This window comes from Chaetodon auriga, chromosome 20 (genome assembly GCF_051107435.1).
Source record: "Chaetodon auriga isolate fChaAug3 chromosome 20, fChaAug3.hap1, whole genome shotgun sequence".
NCBI lineage: Eukaryota > Metazoa > Chordata > Actinopteri > Chaetodontiformes > Chaetodontidae > Chaetodon > Chaetodon auriga.
The window spans coordinates 15,327,937-15,345,005 of NC_135093.1; the positions used below are offsets into that span (position 1 = coordinate 15,327,937).

The following is a 17,069-nucleotide window of genomic DNA, read 5'->3' on the forward strand; positions in this document are numbered from 1 at the left end:
TTGTGTTTTTTGCTAAGCTGTTTTTGTGTTTGTTCTTTGCTCTGGGCCGGGGAGTGTAGCTGTTTCCACTCTGAAGTGGAACTTAGATAGCAGAACCAGAGCTCTTACCGTGGGTGATGTCCTCATTGCTTCTAACCCAAGCGCGGTTTCCCTGCGATAACCGCGGGATCAGGTTCAGCTGTCGACCACAAAACGCAGCCCCCTCCAGCAGTCGGGTCAGGGACAATTTGAAACTAAGTGGATTCAAACTGTGGCACAACCCAAGCTAATCTCCTAAATGCAGACCCCTGCAGCTTGCACGTCTTGCTGTGTGGGTTGTACGGGGCTTTGTTCTTTTAGAGTTCCTTATCTGTGTAGATTTCAAGTCAGGCGACAAGCGAGCTCGCTTTACAGTAGCATTGTTGTAAATGACAGGGTTCTCCCTTATCCATGCTTGGGGAAAGTTAAGGCCAAGCAGGCTGTGAAGTTGAAGCCTCTCTTTGTGGCGTTATCTGTTTCGGGCTTTCATCAGTGCGGCTGGCTGCTCAGTGACAGCTCCGGGAACAAAGCTGTGGATGTCAAGAAAAAGCCTGTTACACACTTTACGCACTACATAGACAGCGAGCGCTACTTGGCAGAGAATATTGAAAGTGATACTGTCTGTTTTTGTGCTGCTGTGTACTTCTGTTTTGAACAACCAATGACTGCCAAACTGGCTGAGTATATGCAGCTGGGGAAAGCGAAAGAATAATGTTCTCTGCTGTTTTATAAGCTGTCATCAAGGTGCCCTTGAGCAAGGCAGTCCATCTGCTTTGGAAGAGCAGCTCAGTGGCCAAATGCTCAGCTGTCCTGAGCAGCTCCCAGGTGAGAATAAATGTATAGATATTTGAAGTAAAGAAGTAGCAGAACAAGTAAAAGTGAAGTAAATAAACACAAGCTAGAAACTTTTAAGGGTGCTTGCTGCTAAAATCTCTCAGTTAAAACATTAGAAATAGTTTAAATACTGAAAAAGTTGAAGTTTGAAGTTGATGTAGCGTAGCAGTTAAAATGGAGGTGCTGAAAGAACTTCAAGTTTCCGTGTAAGTGTGAACACTCACTTACTCTTATTGATACTTCTTATTGCTTTGGTTCTTTATAGATTCTCTAATCAGTTCTTTTCCATCACTAAATAATAAACCTAATGACATCTCAGGGGAAACAAATCTGAAATGTCATTAAAATAATTAGAACAGTCCTGACATCACAATACTGAGTGAAGTTTAGACAGAATGAAAACACAGACATCAGTCAGCATCAGTCATTCACCCTGTCCTCCTTCCGTTGGTGTGATTCACTGCCTGCGGATGCCAATGCGCAGAGTGAGGAGGGGCTGGTTTGTCTCAACCAGTAGCTAAGTTTACAAGAATCTGCCAAATTTTAAGATACGTGGCAAACTGGGGCCCGTTCGGTACCATGAATCTGCATCACACATACTCTCTCAGGGGATAGGCTAGGGGGAAGTGTATAAACTTAATGATGACGTCAGGTTGGCTGACGAGTAAGCAGAGACCTCAGTTCATTTGCTCAGTTGGCTTTCCTGAGCTAAGTTGGACCTTTACAAGGAAACACGGCAGCTGATCACATATCGACTGAGTAAAGTGTGGTTATATACTTTATGTGTTTATGGCTCATCATTTAGCACCTGCACATCGAGAGCAAAGATATTGAACGTGTCTTCCTGTTTCAATCGTAGTCACTCCCACACGCATGCACACACTGTTTTCAACACCGCTGATCCTCGAGAACCTTGCAGGACACTGTCAATGGTTTAGTCATTTGTCAGTCCAGTCAGAGCCTGCAGCGTCTGGCAGCAGCACAACAGATGCTGCGGCTGGCAGTGAGGCCTCGACAGATGACCTCCACTGTCTGCCATTTGTACAACGGCCCTGTCAATAAGGGCTGATTGATTGGTTAGTAGTGACCTGCTTCGAAAAGGTTTTAAAAACCAGCCACCCCAAAAATGGGGTTGTGCAATGTACTACTGCCAAATTATGTGTTTTGCTTACTCACTTATTTGAACTCTGACTCTTGAATTGCTTCATTTAAGTAAAATCACAGTTAAATAACGAATATTTTGACACTGTTTACTAATGCAAAAAGAATTCTTGCGTTAGTACATGGTAACAACAGCCTGACGACCATTGACCGCTCACTAACCGGCTAATTTTGAGCTGAGGAGCACACTGGGCTGCCTCTCCAGTCAGCATTGATGAAGTGACAGGTAGCTGTGATGTCGCTTTCATCTGTGAGAGCCGTCCAGCAGTCGGTGGTCAGAGCTAGCTTGTCTGCCCTGGCTAGCTTGACTTATAGCTCTTCTTCTCATCAAAGTGTTTCTCAGTGCATTTAGTCACAGTAGCTCTCAATGGCATAACATACCATCATATCAAAGCTACAACTTCCTAAGTGACTCAAGCGGTAACAATGCAGCTGGACTAATGGCCCTGTTTACTCTTATTTTGATACTGTTGTTGTGTCCTGGGGGCTGGATTTATTCTAGTTTAGTCCTGCCATGGTGAGACCAATTTACTGATGCTTTCATGCTTCCAGTGGGATAAAACCTTTTAATTTGAAAGGTCCCAGGGCTCTTCCTGATGTGCCACCCTCAGTACAAATGTAACATATTTGGCCAACTTACTTGTAAGACTATAAATACTTATAAAAACCTATAAAAACAAAATATTGAGACTGTTGTTTGTAGAAGGAACCTTACAGTCTCTAGTGCTAACTATGTAGGATTTATATGAAAACAAACATGACACAGATACTGAGATTTCTCATGATTATGATTCAAGCCTTTCGTGACGTCCTTGTGAGCTTAAACGATATTGCAATAACAAACACAACATATCCGTAAGTGCAAAGCCACTGAAGACGTCAGGTGCTTTCTAAGCTGTTGCGGTGGTGTCAGGCTGACATGCTAGACATTCCCATGGCTCCAGGCTAAGCCTTGGGCAGGGGCTGGGTGCAGACGGAGGAGGGAGGCACCTGCGTATGGACTGAACTCTGTAACTGGAGGATGTTGGGGCGGGGGCTGGGGGGACTCAGGGGTCAGGGAGTGACCAAGCATGTAGTCGACAGACAAAATCACAAAGTATTAGTGGAGGGTGCGTCTGATCAGCTGGTGTGGGTGGATGTATGGCATGTACTTAGCAGAAGGAGACTCAGCATTTGCTGATTTTCTCTGCTTTACACTATGCTAAGATGAATAACTATGCCTCACATCTCCACCTGTGTGTCCTCTGTTCCACCTTCCCTCACCCTCGACCCACAGATGTTTGAAAACCTCTAGTTTGAGTGGAGAGTCTCTGTTTTCTTTCTTAAATGCTGCTTTGGAGAAACACGTGGCAATCAAAATGGCGAAAAGTCAAAATATCAGCTCAAAATACTAGAGTTTGCTAAAAACCAGCATCAGCCTTAAATACCATTGTTTGTGTTATCGCAGCAGTGGCTCCTGTGATGCTGGGTGAAGGGACCTGATGGTAAAGCTGGCTGCGATGTGGCACAGGAGTCTTGTGGTGTCCCGAGGGGATTAGCACTGACACTGAGGTTGGCTGATGGACAGGGAGCTGAGATGGGAGGTTTCTTTTCCAATCAGCCATCTGCTGACATCAGGTTGGGTGCTCAGTCAATTTAAGTGGACTTACCACAGCCTCCCTTTTTTTTGCTTAGCTGTTGCAAGCTGACAAATCATGTGTGCTCATTGTAGATAGATATAGTGGTTACACAGAAGGCTGCAGCCTCTGTCCAGCTGTTCACTTTGTGTTGCATTGAGAATGACAGCTTGACTTGTAAAGTCATGTCACCCAAAGTTTACCCCTCTCATGTACTCTTGACTCGGGTGGACTGAAGTGGGTGCTGTTTGCCCCTCCCTAAATGGAGACCATTAGAGACTAGAGGTTCTTCAAAGGCCTTCATGATTATAATGTCTTTTGTTGCAACACATGCTTGCTTTCATCTTAACCCACAGCCCAACCTTCTCTTCTGTCTTGGTTAGGTACATCGCCTTTAGGCAATTCTCAATGGACAGATGGACAAACAGCTGAGACACAAAGGCAAAAGATCAAATTTGAACATCTATTGTATCAGCCATTTGATCCTCACATGATATAAAGATGATTCAGACCTTCACGAGTCTTGGGCACTTTTTCACAAATCACAAAGGTGACAGCAGTAAGCCATGCGTAAGTCTGCAGGCTGACTCAGAAAGTAGTTGTGATTAGCTCAATTAGCTCATTGTAATCAGATCACTGCTACGATATTATCATCTGAGTCCCAGGTGGATGCTTGGGAATAATCTGTCATCATGATGTGTTAGGTATTGAACACTCATTATGATCAACCACTGCAAGCTCTCAGATCAACTGAATTAAACAGATTTGAAAAATTTGGAAAAATGCAGATATTTGGTCATAAGCCAAAGTATTGAACAAAGTGCTGATGATGGCACAAGAGAAAAAGTCAGGGGATCACCAAGTCAATAGCATTCATCCTCTGGATAGCAAGGTGATGGACCAACCAACAAGCATTCACAAGTCCTGTTTTGGCTGACCAGCAATTTAAAAAGTCCAAAGCTATTCAATTGTGAATGACATGAAACAGAGAAAAGTAGTAATGCCACTCAGATGCTGGAAGCAAAGAATGTTTTAGATTTATGCTTGAAAAACTAGCAATTAATCAGTTGATATAAGGGCTGCAATTTTTTTTTTTCTATGGGCAGACTAATTGATTACCTGAGTGTTAGGGTTCTGGTTAGGAAAGAGTGATGTATTAGTGCCATGGCATTGAACTCCACTGAGATGTGTTTTGATCATTTTTTGTTATGAGGGTGATTGTTTCCCCCTGAAAGAAAAGCACTCTGAAATCCTCACATAAGCTTCAACACCAGTGAAACTCATTGCTGTAAATTGGGGGTTCCCATTTGGAATTTGCTCAAGAATTCTGTTCATACTTCAAAAACAGAAGTTCACAATGGTGGTGGTACTGGTGATATTCTCTTATTGATTAATAATTAATGGCCACTCTATAATAAGTTATACTTTCCAAATTTCTTGAGCAAACTTAGGCCTGTTCATTGTAAGCAATGTCTGCTCACAGCTTTGTTTCACAGAGATGTCCCTGTACTGTTAATTCTCACCTCTACAGCTCACTTAATAACAAGTTGTACATTGTTTGTTTAATCCATTCATTAACAGAAGTATAAAAGCATTATGATATGTCCAATTTTTCACTCCCTCTGCACTTAACACACAGATATGAAATTGATATCAATCTCCTCATCTCACTATTTACTTTAGATGTTACGTTCATGTTTTTTCTTTTCTGGATTAACTGCCTTTTCTTAAACAACAGCCACCTCCACCTCCACCTCCACCTCCACCCCCATCCTCATCCTTTATCTAGCCTCTCGACTTCCTTCATCCCTGTACCTCGAATTAGGGATGACCCATCTGGCTGAGAGTCAGATTAGAAGTCTGTTAGACCTTAAGAGGAGGTGTATTTGTGTATACGTGTGTGTGCTTGTGTGGATTATAGCATGTGTGTTGTCTCTGTGCATAGTGTATACGGCAGATGCCAAAACACATGAATAGCTGATTTTCTTTGAACTCTTCAACTTTTGTCTTACTTCATGTGTGGTGTTTTCAGTCAGTAGCAGCAGGGTGTTGCAGTTAGCCCATTAGCTAACCCGCTAACTGGGCTAATCAGTCTTCTACTTTATTAGCCAAATAGTTGGGTAGCAGCCAAGTAGTGTGTGAACGGCTTTGGAGTTCACCTACTCTTGCACTATATCAGATATACACACACACACACACACACACACACACACACATTAATCCTGACCCCTTTCCTCCCCTGACAGATGGAGTAGCCTGTCTAGGATTGCTGAGGAATTTACCAAAGGAATTAAGTGTGTGTGTGTGTGTGTGTGTGTGTGTGTGTGGCTGCAGTAGACAGCATCATTTATCTAGCATAACTAGCTTTTTATTACTCGCTCCAGGCTGCACCTTGTTGAGTCTAGCACTCATCCTCGTTGAGCTGCGCTCTTTTCTCCTGTTACTAAAAAACAACATCATTCATGCAGATGTATAAATGTAGCAGTTAGAGTATGAGGCATGGTGTCACAGGTTTCTGCTCTGCCTCTACACGCCCTGCAACTATGTCACTGTATTCATATGTTTGGATCTGAATTTTTGATAAGGTCAAAAAAACAACAACAACATAAAAACATATCTGTTGGTGGAGTATTGTGAGTTCATGGAATTGTTTTTGTCCTTGTTCAGGTAAAGATAATGTGATTGTCTGACAAGGAGGTCTTGTTATGTGTGTATTTACATGCATGTGTGTACTGTATGAGTATCGGTAGGAGTGTGGCTCCCAAATGGGAATTAGACTGTATCAGTATCCGCTAGCAGTAATGAGAATCAGCAGAGGAGGTTGCTGTTGTGGCTTTGATCTTCTATGTTATCGCACTCTTTCGTTTTTTTTTCTCTTTCTATTCCTTAATTTCATCCCCCGATTCCTCTCGTCTCTTCCCCGAATTGGAAGCAATTAGAAATCGCTGTCAGCGGTAGCTGCTCATATCTCCCAGTTGTCTGATAAGCTGCTGTGCCTCAGAGTAAGATACTATTCATTGTAACGAGAAGCGTCTGGATCTGGTTTCTTGGATGATGTTTAGGCTAACGGATGTGTGTGTGTCTATGTTAGACAAACTTGTGACATGAGAGGAACAAGTGGAATTGGATATTACTTCACTGATATATTCAGGCTTTCAGTGCAAACTTTCTCAGGTCGTCCAGGCATTCCGATGGAGCTCATGTTGTATTTAAAGGGGCATTCTTTTGTACATGAACCTCAGTTTGCTTGATTGTTATTTGCGGATAAGACATTTTTCGATCATCTAATTGATCCGCTAATTGTTGCAGCGCAATTGGTCAGTTTAAAATACCATGCTCTGTATGGTGCTATGGACACATTTTGGCATCTACCAAAAAAAAGAGTTGAATTATTTTTCAGTTACAAGCCCTAATCTGGGAGATGCTAGGGAAATTCCATTATTCGGTGCGATTTTGTGTTGGGTCGAAAAGGTTGTGGTTAGTCAAGCTATTACTACCATATACTTACTCGCACAAGTTCCACGGTATGTAGGGACAAGAGTGTATTGATCTTTGCCTCTTAGGCTGAATGAGAATTGTAATGACTTTTCCATCCATGTGGGAGTGTGTGACCTCATGCTGGCATAGGTCCAATAAGTTAGGGACTCACTGAGCAAAGTACTTTTGTGAAATTGATTTTGTTGTTTGTTTGTTTTTTTTCCTGCATAATCAGATATGGCCTCAAAGCTTTGCTATAGTATTCTCACTATTCTAAAATGGTAATGAGCGTAGAGTTAGTACCCTCAGGACTTGACTCAAACCGGGTCATAAGTCTTCACATTCTAGTTCACCATGGCTCCATGACAAGCCCAACATGAACATGACTTCATTTTAGAGATTGTAGGTCTCTCCGCAGGGAAACCACTATCGTTAGTGAGATGGAGTGAGTCTTAGCTTTGTGAAAAATGGTGTTAAAAAATAAACTGTCAGTGGTAAACTGCTGCACACAGCAGACACCATAGACAACTCCACAGCGTCAAAGGTTTGACGGTGATGAGCCAGCCCAAGATGGGCAACAAGTACACAAAAGTTTTCCACTTCTAGGCAGGTGAACTCTACATGAACCTGTGTCATATTTCCTCTCATTATAGTCCTCATCAGTAATAGCCATTGTGGTTCTGGGGAAGGGATTGGTTTCTTTCATTCCTCAACTGTCTTGTTACTAAAGATACAGCAAAGAGAAAAAAAGGAAAGGGAATATCTCATTAGACTAAAATAGATGAGCATGGAGTATTTGTTGTTTCTATGTTTCATGTCTCTGCGTGTTTTCGTAGTTAGTCGAGGATAATCCTGGATTCTTGTACTCTTACAAAACATTCGAGTGGAGTTGTGTTTCTCCTTGTAAACACGTGATCTCATAGTGTATTTTGGTGGATAAATACTTGTTGTTGAGGCAGTATCCTCATCAGGTAGAAAAATGTTTTAACCCAATGGCGCTCTGATTTTCTTGGAGGTTTCCTGTAAAGAACTTTCTAAGTCGCTTCGAGAGAAATTTCAGAACAGAAATTTCATTCATTTCATTTCATTCAGGAATTTAATTTCATATTTTGACATTTTTATATACTTGCCATTGCAAGTCTTAAAAGAACTGGACATGATGTGGCAACATGTCTGCCTGTTCATTTGAACATTATTTTACATACTTCCTTGGTGGTTCTTAGGTTTTGAAGCCCGTGGCACATTGTTGTTCCACTGGTAGACTGGGGATACTGTAGTCTGCTCATACACTGAGACGTCATGTTTAATGGAGCACAGGGCTGAGCTGGAAGCACTGGTGCCACTGACAGTAGTTACAGTCACTGGTGATATTTAGCCAGTTATCATACTGTGAGGCGGGCCTTCGTGTTGGAAGACTGTTATTGTACTTGATAAAAACTTTAAACTTTTAAATAGTCTGGAGCACCAGGACTTTTCCTGGTGGGTCGCTTGACAATTTGGGTCAATGCAACTGAAAATATATACATACTTTTAAATAACCCCAGCTGCTGAAAATAGAAATAAACAAAAAACAAACAAGCACTGTTTGGCACACTGGCCCAGGTTGGGTAGTACATCTGTCAGCCTCTACTTAAGTTATTATTAGAAATTTTGTTCAGTAATTTTGTTTACATAAATATTGTACAAATTAAACAATCTATTGAAAGTAATTGAAAGTAGCTGTCTTGCCTTTAACGTTCACAAACTTAATGGCTTAGCGTTGGATCGAAGTGTTCTCAGTTGGTCTCATGAGAGCCTGCAATGGCATCCAGGTGAAGATATACATTTGTGTTGAGTTGTGTAGCTGTCAAGGTCATTTGCAGAACATTTGTAGCCTCTTTGAAAGAACTTTGCATAGTTGCCCATTTTCATCCTCCCAAGCAGAAAGCCAAGCATATTCCCAAATTCAGTTGTTCAGATTCAATAGCAGAGGTCCTGTGTCCTGCCAGCGACACACTCAGGTTTCACTCAGATTCAGCTGGATATGAAAGAAATAGAGCGAACATGATTTACGCTGCATTAAAGGGTATGATTTAGGGTGTCACCTTAAATGAAATTTCAATTCTAAAACTTGATTTATTACAGCATACTACCACAGTACACCCAGGCAAGTGTTGATCAGGTGTATATGAGTTGGAATGCAGGATAAAATGCTCTAACACAGAATATGGACCTTGCAATATGCAAAAATAATTCTAATTTTACCACAATGATGGCTCGCAAATGTTTATTCCCCTATGGTACAGTATATGCCTTCATAAAGCCCACCCCTACTTATATAATAATATTAATAACCAACAAATTCATTTTCCTTCAACGCCAGTGTATTGAGGTAGTAAAGTGGTCTAACCCAGAGCCTCATGTCTACTGGTTGTAGGAAGAGTGCATGGAAATAAAGGAGGAGCTCTGCATCGAGTTGGGTAAGTAGAGTAAACAGATAATTTGAATGGTATGTAAAGTGTTTTGTCCCTAAGGTGCAGGGTTGAGACATGTTATGCAATACGAAACCTGCAGGTGTGTTTATGCCTGTTCTAATCTCCTGTTGTTTAGGATGAAGTATACAAATGTACTAGCGGGCTCACGTGCACCAACTAATAATAATACGAGATGCAACATAACACTACAGATCATCTGTTTCATTTCCACACTGGCTCATTGTCAGCGAATATTAAATGTGTCTGACCTAGTTGCCAGCAGCACCATGGGAGATTACTCTCTACATTTTTAACAATGGAGCAAATTTACTGGATAATACGGCCCGGAGCTGTTTTGATGTTAAGGGCTTTTCTCAAGACCCAGTTCCAGCGTTTATTTGTATTGCAAACGATGCAGCGATGGAGCAGTCGATGAAGAATTGATGAAGCTAAAGTGTGTCACTTGGCGAATTTGGTGTATGTGTATGCCCTCGGGTGTATGGTGTGCACTCTTTATACTGGCCTTTCTTGCCTCTGTAGTGTTCAAAACTCAACAGTGCATCAACAGTACATGCACGCAGCCTACGCAACTTTTTTATCGGTTTAGCTGAACACATTTTCATGAATACACACATGCATACAAGCAGGCAAACCAGTTCTATTTCCATTCAGTCTGTGTGCGTCACATATTCATAGTGTCCCTGCACAACTGGAGCTAAAAGAAAAGGTGTTCAGTTGCAGGTAGCACTCTGGCAGGAAACCTCATTTGGCTGCTCCTCACTCACCTATTTAAAGACTGGTGCTGATGTTGCTTTAGGGCTTGTTTGTCTTTGCAGGCAGTTGTACGGGCCTCCCTTCACCCAGCAGAATTAACGTTCCTCGCATATCAGGCTGTGGGTCTAGAACTTTGCAGGATTACAGCTGATTACGCTTGACAATCAGATGTCTCTTCTAAGCATTTTTGACTGACAGTGACGCTTAGGTGAAGTCCAAATTCATCTTCAGCCGGGTAGAGGACATAATTAAACAAAGTTTCATGGCAGGTTAAACTTGAGTTCACCAAGAAAACTTTGCAAAGAACTTTGAAATATTAGAAAGATCTTTACTTTTTATAGAGTTTTTATAGAGTAGAGGCAGCAGCGATGGACAACTACTCACATGATTTTTCAACACAGTTGCAGCCCCGATACCTGCTATGATTACATGGCACTGAAGAGTTTTGATGCCAGTTGGATAGCTGGTTGTTGTTTTTTCTTTTCTGACTGAGCTGTCAGTGGTCGAGTTACATTGTGGGTAATGGACGCAGGATAAGAAGAGACAGGAATCAGTGGAATAAGATATACAATATCTCTGATTCTGCTGCAACTACTGTGAACTCTCTATTGTGATTCTGACTGTGTTTAGGAGTGGACTGGTAATTGCTATAGTACTCTTTGAAACACAGTGTTGCTGTAAATGACCATGATTTGTGCTTTGTTTTTTTTAAATACACAGAATTGACAAATCAATTGAAGCCAATAGACCATTGTAGGAATTATGCTGAGGCCCAATCATGATATCGTTCCTGCCATTTACTCAATACTTGTCTGCTTTTAAAACATCTACTCACCATCTTTAACAGGAGCTAGGCTGGGTTTGTCAGGTTTGTGTTTTTGGTTTTGAAATGCCGCGATATCACATTGTTTGCTAAAAGTCTCACCTCTTTGCTTGAGTTATTTTTGAAGTGACTCTTGTCTTTTTTTTCGGGAAAGCTGTGCCAGCAGGAGTTCAAGCTGACACGGGCAATCTCTCTCTGCTGTCTTCCTCACGACAGAGCTGGATGATAACTCCCACATGGTGAGACTTAACATCCCAGTTTAATGTTTTACACTGCTCACACAAACACTCACACTCCTACGGGGATTTGGTGACCACCTCATCACCTGCCAAGGATTCTGGCACCACTGAAGCCAAGCTGGAGACCCTGTTAACTGTGATTTTACATTTAATTTAAAGTCGAGATGAAGCTTGAACCAACTAATTTCAATGTTAAAACATCCACCCATCAATCAATCTTCTTACTTTCAGTGGCACAGAGCTAAGATTCATTAGTTAGTGAGCAAGCAACAGCATTGGTGTGCAAGTGTGTCTTCAGGTATTCACCGCCACAAACCTTGTTTGGTGGGATGGATGAGGGATCCGCCTGTTCTGGTAGTATGGGTGATGAAGGTGTTGAAAGGACAAGTAGTCCTCTATTATTGAATGGTGGCTAACATCCAACTCTGAATCACTGTAATTCTCCATGTTTGTTATGACACGATCACTAAGTTCAGATTAAATTCCTCCTAACATTATGTACCGCCTGCCTGTCCTGTTTCACTTGGAGCTGCGCCCCGATACAGAAGCTAAATACTCTCGAAATGTTATTGCATCTGGACTTAAGGTTCCAGACTCCTTTATGGATTATCAAGCTGTACTTCTTTCTATTTCATTACATTTTAAGTCATTTGCAAGCCATGTTCAGTGTGTTACTATAGACCTGGTTGTAATAAACAAGGGCAGTGTTTTGCATGCAGAAACAAGTGCAAACCTAATCATGTTTTCGGAGCCTTATTAGGAGTTCTGTGGGACAGCTGTAGTGAAGCCAAGACACAGCTCTGCCTCGGTGGTTTGGTTTCAGGGACTGTGTTTACCCTCTCAGTAATCAGTGCAGTTAGATGGATGTGTTCCTCAGATAAGTGTTTCCCTTGATGAGGTCCTTACCTGACCACAAGCCATTTATCGGCAGAGACAGATGATGACCTTAAATTACCCCCTTTTCTCACTCCCCTGTATTTTGGTCTCGCCTCAGGCCACTGTGGCTGCGCTGTTTGTATGCTGGCTACCTTCTGCTCATCGCGGTGTGGGGGCTTGTCGCAACCCACAACTCCTGAATCAAGTGTTCTTTTCTGCTTTTGTTAATGAGATGCTGGTGTGGGTGGAAGTGGGTTCAAATTCCCTGCAGTATAACTCCAGCGAGTATTTTCCAGATATAGAGGGAAAACTTAAGTACAATTCCAAAGAGCCTAGCCTGCAGATAACCTGTTATTTCTGTCGGGTGTTTCTGTGTTTCTAAAGCATTGGAAAAGAGAAGTCAATCTTCTTGCTTGCATAGTCTAGAATGGCTTTCATTTCCAAGGTGACATGTGGCAGCAAAATGCAGCAAAAAATGCTGTAAGACAGAGCATCTCATGTATGCTCAGACAGTATAAGAGAAAGGCAAATGTCAGAAAACTGCACTCAACAAAAGTTGAGTAGATTTACCGTCAGTACGATATGAGAGGCGTTTTGGACCAAGCAACGTTCAACATACACTAAACAAGACTTAATGGTAAAATACACAGATTATATCAACCTAAGTCACAAAGTGTCGCTGAAGTGGAAAGAAGGTCCCACTCCCAATAACCGTGACAGCTAAACTCACCAATATTTCATATTTAAAGCTGCACTAATCAGTATTATTGACAACTGGTCAATTGGAAAGGAAAGTTAAAGGTGTTGTTCATGGTGATGAAGTTGCAGCTCCCCTCAGCTCTTCATAGCGCTCTAGCACCTTTAAGCGAACCTTTTGGTTCAGTCTCATAGCTGTATGGCATCCCAGATGAACTGTGTCTGCATGTGATGATATAAGCCGTTGTTTCCATTTCTGTTCCTGATGACCAGCTTTTGTTGGGACATTATCGTGCTGATATTGTGTTGTTTGATCCCAGAATTAAGACATTTCTGAGGTTTTCATATCCTTGAATTTCACACAGTTAGCTATCCCTTGCCAACATGTGAAATTATACAGTGTGTCCAATTTGTCCCCTTATTTTTATGCACTTTGTCAAATTTTTTCCACGCGTGGATCATGATCAAAGACATCTTGAAATGAATTCAACAGCCATGCAAACCAAAGCAATGCAAGCCTCTGCCGGCTGCAGTCTTGTTGCAGGAGACAAACACAAGCAAGCTAGCTTTTTTGTCATCTTTTCTTTTTTTTTTCCCCATTTCCATTATCCAGCCTTCCTCCCATCCCTGTGTTTTTCCTCTAAAGAGGCTCAGAGCTATTTGCACACTCGTCTGATCTCGCAGCGAGTGTTTTAAAAAGTCCTTTGCTTGTTTTCTTGTTTATGCGCCTGACACACACACTAAAAAAACATTCCCTTCATCTCACCTGAATGGAGGTATAGATTCATCTTCTCCTCTCCCTGTCTTCTCCTCCTCCTCTCTCTATTTCCCTGGTCTTTTGAGCGTTCCTCTGCTCCTCAATGAACCTCGTTCTCCACATCAAAGCACAGAGATCCCTTTCTTCTGTCCAGGATGCTTCAGCTGTTATGAGAAAGGTGCAGCGGGAGCATAACAACAGTAGTTCAGAGTATTGCTTATGCATCTGATAAGGTTATCAAAACACAGCATCGCATGGTTCCTTCGCTTTATTTGTCGTAACCATTGAAAACAATAGAGGGATCCCACACTGACAACTCTTCAGCTCTTAGCATGCATTAATTTTTGCTTCCGTGGACATCAGCTTTCAGCAGGGAGCAAAGCCTGTAATTTCTCTGTCTCTGCAAGAAAGCACAACGCTTGAGATTTACTACACATCTTTTTACGCCAGCTGTAGGGGTGAGGGATGGGGGCGTAGCACACACACACACAAACGCACACATTCGAGTCAACATGCTGGTAATTTAATTGATCCCGTTGTCAGAAGGAGCCCCCTGCTACTTTTGTGCGACGAGGCAAACAGGGAGGGGATTGAAAGCAGAGGGGAGAAAAGGGAGTTGACAGTTTTGTCGATACATAGTCAGAGAGACAGAGACTGAGTAGGATAGCATGGTGGGTGTGCTATGTGAGGAATGCCGGCTCATGTTGTAACTAGAACTCCTGAAAGGCCCTGTTCTTTCCGTACCGCTGGGACAGTTTAGACCCCGTTTTGGCAAGCAGCCCAACGCCCAACCCCTCTATCTGTCTCATTATCAATGTGCCTTTTTGTGTCTTCAGGCTCTTGTTTTCATGCATGTGAGTCTGAAGCAGCAACAGATCTGCTGGAGGTCTGCATGTATATTTCCCAGGACTGCTGTAGAATGATGACAGCTGCGCCCTGTTTGTGCACATTAATGTGGCCGTTTGGTAGAGAGTTTCCTCGAAAACCCCCCAGCAGGGCTGTGAATGTGTGCATTTCTAACATGGAAGCTTCCAGTGGGAAGTGATCTTCTAACCATGGAAGTGAGAATGCTTTCTTTATACGCTAAGCTCGAGAAGAAATGGTAGACATCCTGTATGAAGTTCCTTGAATATCGAAGAATTAAAGTCGTTTTGTGATAGTCAAACATATAAATGGAGTTTACAAATTGGTTTCATTACAGGAATGCAGCACAATATATCCTTTTTTTTTTTTTTTTACAGAATGTCTGTGCTTTTATCAAGGTTTTTACATGTTTTGATGCACAGACAACCCGACTGCACTGGAAATCAGAATATTTTTCCCTTCACAACTTTTCCACGCTGAAAAATAACATCAATAAACCAGAAAGAGAGACAGAATTGCATATTTAATCAGTGCTCCAGTGGGAACCCATTTGTATGCTATGAATTCACAAATTGCTTCATATTTTCGTATTATTCTTATGTTTTATATGGAATATTTATTCTGGCAGTTTCTCCTCAGCCTTTTCACACCAAGCTTTTTTTAGCTGCTGCTGTTAAGCATTGTCTTTTGATGATATAGCCCATTTTATCTTTTCTGCAAGTTTTGTTCATACATTGGTACTTAAAGGATCATAACCATTTGTTAAAAAGTGGATCTTAACTTCATAGTTTTGGCCATCATACCTATGGATAATAAGTGACATAGCTCTACCAAGTGAATAACTGAGATTCGGTTCGTAGCAACATCACAAAAAGAAGTAAGATTGAGTAGCAAACATGATCAGTCAGAAGATCACACATGTAAGCAAACCACAAGGTTAGTCAGTCACACACTTTTTTACATTGAATGATCTTCATTCCAAGTCAGTGCTATGTCAGTGATCAATAAAACTCTCAGTCTAACAGATAGGCAGGCGAGAAATGTTAAGTTCAGTCGTTTACTTAACAATAAGTCATGCTGTCTGCTCTCACTGCTCCAAACGGGCTTGGGCACATTTGCAGGATAAACTGTAAGTTCACTCAAAATGCAATCACTCAACTCAAACCACAGCAGCAAAAGAAGAAAGATTCCAACGCCCTCTGGATCAATTCCTCTCCGTCCACACCCATCGCCACATTTCCATCAAGTAAAGTCAACCTTGGATGTCTGTATTTCCCTGCAGCAGAGACGCTGTAAGCATCAGCCCAAGGATTGATACACAATGTCACCGTTATACAGATGTGCTTCTATCGGCCGTGGCGTCACTTACTGATCTTTAGCAGTTTTATTTCAGACAGCAGCAGAAAGCTTCACTGTGCCTGGGCCTCAGAAATGCTTGGGAAAATGTAGCTTGTGTGTCACAACCACACTACTTGGTCAATAAAAGAGCTAAGCTACTGAAAAGCTTTTTGATTCAGAAAACAGTGACGCCACCACCATGCCACAGAGAAATGTAGTTGAATTAGTAACATTGCAACTTTTAGTGCCGCTTGATTCCAAATATGAAATACATTGTCTTTCAACTGTTTTCAATTGAGTATATGTCAAAAAAGGTTAGCAAATGATCACGTCCTGTTTCATTTATGTCTTATACAGCGTCCTAACTTGTTTGCCGTCAGGGGTTGTACTTCCAAATAAACTGGTTTAGATAATTTGGCTAAAGCCCTGGCTTTATTACAACTGCAATGCTACAGGTGTTACTAATAACATTAAATATGACTCTGCTTTGTTTAAGTGTCCCGGCAAGCCAGGACAGCGTGACAGTGAGCCAGCATAAACAATACCAGGACCCTGAAACTGAAGCAGATAAATGAAATACAGCTACCATTCATTTTATTGTTTATACATGCTTTTCTTACTGCGACATGTCAAAATGTCTTCACTGAAAAAGGCCTTTGGTCTGACTGTGTTTGTTGCTGCCTTGAATTTTGTAAGAGCATGTTCAAAGACCTTAGCAATGTTTTCATAGCTGATAGAAATAGTGGTCAAAAGTTAGTTCTGGCTGTACATGTATTAGATGTACAGCTATATTGTTGTGCTCTACCTATTTACAGCAGCTGCAAAGCTAAATTTCCCATCATACCACAATCATTCAGCCATCTTTTGTTCTTGACGAGTGGTGGATTTTTGCGTTGTTAAAGGCTCAGGTATGCCTGACACTAACTGGTTTATAGGACGTACCATCCCACTACGTCTAAAGGCAAAAGTGCTGTACCTGTTCCCAACAGCCACACCCTGAAGGTGGGGCAGAAAACCTGCCACCATAGAAATGGGCAAGATATGACACATGTATGAACTTCAATAATGAATCCTCAAAGACATTCGTATGGTGGTTCTAATCTGTGCACATGAAAAAGTACTAAGGTGAAGAATCAAAAATGA

General features: G+C 41.7%; 1 protein-coding gene across 3 annotated transcripts in view; it reads left to right on the top strand.

Annotated features, from left to right (window-relative positions):
* LOC143339119 (caskin-2) overlaps positions 1 to 17,069 on the top strand; it is a 48,774-nt gene that overhangs the window by 3,904 nt on the left and 27,801 nt on the right. The gene's annotated exons all lie outside the window — the stretch shown is intronic.